General features: G+C 69.6%; 2 pseudogenes; both read left to right on the top strand.

The window, feature by feature from the left end:
* The first annotated feature begins 949 nt into the window (after positions 1-949).
* On the top strand, positions 950-1,069 carry LOC148756138 (5S ribosomal RNA; annotated as a pseudogene).
* Positions 1,070-2,298: 1,229 nt separating this feature from the next.
* Positions 2,299-2,418, top strand: LOC148756137 (5S ribosomal RNA; annotated as a pseudogene).
* The last annotated feature ends 1,170 nt before the right edge of the window (positions 2,419-3,588 follow it).

The raw sequence follows: 3,588 nt of genomic DNA, 5'->3' as shown, positions 1-3,588 counted from the left end.
TGCCGATTCTCTGCCAACCAACAGACCCACCAAGCCGGCCCACTGCAGTCCGCGCCCCTCTGCAATTTGCAGTCCACCATCCGCGCTTCCTAGCTTGGCCACCGCAGCTCTGCCAGTGGCCAATGGCCAACTGGCAACAGCTGATGGCCAAGCGGTAACAGCTGATGTCCGTGCAGCCCCCACGCAGCACCCCTCCACGCGAGGCCCAGAGCCTGGAAAGTGCTCTCTGCAAGTCTGTCCCCACAGTCCCCGTCTGTCTCTCTCCGCCTACCTCTTGCTCCGTCTCTGGCCTTCTCTCATCCTCTCTCTCAACACCCTGGGTCAGGAGAGGTGATGTGTAGCCAGTGAAGTGACCAGTGATCGGGCGGGACGCCGGTCGCTGATGAGGGGCGAGGGCCCAGACAGAAGGCTGTGTGACGAAGGGTGGCGGCAGTCTGGAGGTGCTGCCCCCTGGTCGCGGTTGGCTCTCCCTGGCTTTGGGCCAGTGGGTGGGGCCGGCCAGGGCCAGGGCCTGGGTTGCACGTCCCTAGGGTGGAGGGGACTGAGAGGACCCTGCGACCCCCTCGGTGGCCCTGAGTGGTGGGGACAGCACAGCAGCAAGGGGGGTGTGCGGTTGTGGGGCTGGGGGGGGATGAGAGGGGTTGGGGTAGGGGGGCGTGGTAAAAGCCATTCCGGGCGTGGGGAGTCCCAGGATGCCAGGGCGCCCAGACATATGTCACAGTCAGGGAAGTGACAGAGGCCTGTGGAGCCACTGGGGGGCGCGAAGGGGCCTCGCTGCGGGCCAGGAGTAGCCCGTCGCCCACACCAGCGGCGACCGGAGGAGGCGGGGAGCGGGCGGGAGGCACTCGGGCAGACATGCTCGCCACCCGAGCGGCCCAGCAGCATGGCGCGTGCGCTCAGGAGGCAAGTCGGGAGCAGGCTCTTGGAGTGCCGGGAGCCGGGTCCCAGTGCCTAAGGCCATACCACCCTGAACGCAGCAGATCTCGTCTGATCTCGGAAGCGAAGCAGGGTCTGTCCTGGTTAGTACTTGGATGGGAGACCGCCTGGGAATACCTGTTGGCTTTTGCTAGCGTCTCCTTTTGCATCGCCGCTCCGGCGTGGATCCCTCCGAACCCCTGCCGCCCCTTGCCCCTCTGCAGCCTCCCAGCCAGCCGCAGGTCCCCCTGACCAGCAGAGGGTCAGCCGCCCGGCACTACAAGCTGGCAGCCCCGGCCGCACACCAGGCCCGTGGGCCAGGGCTCCCCCCCCACACCCTCCTCTCAGTCCTCTTCGGTCCCGCAGGCCGTCATCGCGAATCCTTCGCCGACGCGCGGTCGCCGCCACCGCCGCCTGCGCCAAAGCCACCGCCACCACCGGGCTCCCCACACCCCCCCCCCAGCGCAGCCCTCGCCCCCGCCCCTGTCCCCGCCCCCGCCGCCGCCACCGCCAAACTCCCTCAAACTCCCTCCTGTGCTCTCCCCACCTCGGCCGCCAGCACCGCGCTCCCCATCTCCGCCACCAGTGCTGCCCTCTCCCCCTCCCCCGCCCCCGTTGCCTCCATTGCCGCACTCCCTCAATTCCCTCCTCTGCTCTCCCCGCCTCCAGCACCGACATCTTCCCCGCCCCCGCCCCAGCCCCCGCCGCCACCAATGCCATACTCCCTCAGTCTCCCGCCTCTGCTCTCCCGGCCTCCGCCGCCAGCACCGCCCTCACGCCCTCCCCAGCCCCCGCCGCCACCGCCGCCGCCATCGGCCCCCGTGTCCCAGCGCCCACCGTCAAAGCCCCCATTGTCGCCGCCGCCATCGCCGCCCTGGCGCCATCCACGCGGTTGCCATCGCCTACCTCGCCACCCTCCCCTGCCTCCGCCGCCGCCGCCTCCGCAGCCGCCCCCGCCGCCGCCGCCGCGGGGTCCTCCCACAACTCCCAAGCCCAGGGTTGCCTGCTGGTGCAGGCCTCCACCAGCCTTGGGGCTGCGGTTGGGGGTAAACCTGGTGGCGGTAGGGGGGCGGGTTGTATGCCGGTCTGGGTGCGGGGAGTCCCAGGATGCCAGAGTTCCACGACTTCTGGCACCATCAGGGAAGTGGCAGTGTCCCATGGAGCCCCGGGTGGCGCTAAGGGGCCTCGCTGTCGGCCATGAGTAGCCCGCCGCCCACGCCAGGGGCATTAGGAAGAGGCGGGGAGCCGGACTGGGGGGGGACGCGGTGCTGGCAGAGCCGGCCCGCGGGTCGATGCTCGCCACCGGAGCGGCTCATCTGCATGGCGGGCGCTCACGAGACAGGCCGGGAGCAGGCTCTTGGGGCGCGGGAGCCGGGTCCCAGCGTCTACGGCCATACCACCCTGAACGCGCCCGATCTCCTCTGATCTCGGGAGCTAAGCAGGGAGGGGCCTGGTTAGTACTTGCATGGGAGACCGCCTGGGAATACCTGTAGGCTTTTGCTCGCCTCTCCTTTTGCGCCGCCGCCCCGGCGTGCCTCCCTCCGAATCCCTGCCGCCCCTTGCCCCTCTGCAACCCCTGCAGCCGCCCAGCCAGCCGAAGGTCCCCCTGGCCAGAGGAGGGACAGCCGCCCAGCACTACAAGCTCGCATCCCCGGCCGCACACCAGGCCTGTCGGCCAGGGCTCCCCCCCTCTCCCTCTTCTTAGTGCTCTTCGCCGAGGCAGGCCGTCAGCCTGCAGCAGTCAGCCGCGTCTAGGTCGCCGCCGCCGCCACCGCCATCGCAGGGCTCCCTGTCGCTCCCCGACCCTGCCGCCGCCGCAACCCCCAACGCCCAAGCCCAGGGCTGCCTGCCGGCGCAGGCTTCCACCAGGCTCTCTCCATCCCAGGACGTGCCGGTCCTTTGCACCTCGGCCCGAGCCCAGGGGACGCCCATCCCTGCGCCTGCCCCTGGGCCCCGAGACACAGGATCGGCGTGTCCTCGGGCAAACGGGACGCCCACCCGCCCCGCCCCACCGGAGTCTTCTGTCTCCGCGGGCAGGCACCTCTCCCCACACCCCCGCGCGTCCCCTCCCGTCTCCCACAAGAGCCAGGAGCCCTCCCTTCCCGCCGGCCACGGTGTCCCCGACACAAAGGGCACAAAGAGCCGGGACAAACCAGGGGACGGCGGGAGCAGCACCCCAACACACCACGCGCCATCGACTCCAGGGGAGACCGCCACAAGGGAAGAGCAGGCACGCAGGCACACAATCCTCACAACCAGGGTGCCTGGGGGCTGCCACTCTCCTCCCGCGGGCGGGTCCCTGGGCGGGGCTCAGAGCCCACTGGCCCTCCGGAGACCCTGGCGGCCCGCCCCGGGGGCTTCAATGGTGACTGCCAACGCCAGGGCAATGCCTCCTTGGCGGAGCCCAGCCCCGGGCACGACCACACTCCGGTGGAGAAGCCACCACTTCAACACAGCCTCAGTGCGTCTGTCCCAGTCCGTGTGCCCGAATGTGCGTCCCTCCCACCCTCCCCCACCCCATGTCTGTCTGGCTCTGTGACGTGCCTGTTGGGTTCTCGCTCTGGCTCAGGAGCTCTCTCCCCGCGTGCCTGCCCCCTCTTTCTCTGTCTCTGTCCATGTCTCTCTGTATGTCTAGACACATACATGTACATATACGTGTATATTTCCATCTCG

Source organism: Rhinolophus sinicus, chromosome 12 (assembly GCF_057876585.1).
Source record: "Rhinolophus sinicus isolate RSI-liver-muscle chromosome 12, RSI-T2T, whole genome shotgun sequence".
In the NCBI taxonomy this organism is placed as follows: Eukaryota; Metazoa; Chordata; class Mammalia; order Chiroptera; family Rhinolophidae; genus Rhinolophus; species Rhinolophus sinicus.
Note: the sequence above shows the minus strand (reverse complement) of the source record. Positions and strands in the feature narration are given on the sequence as shown.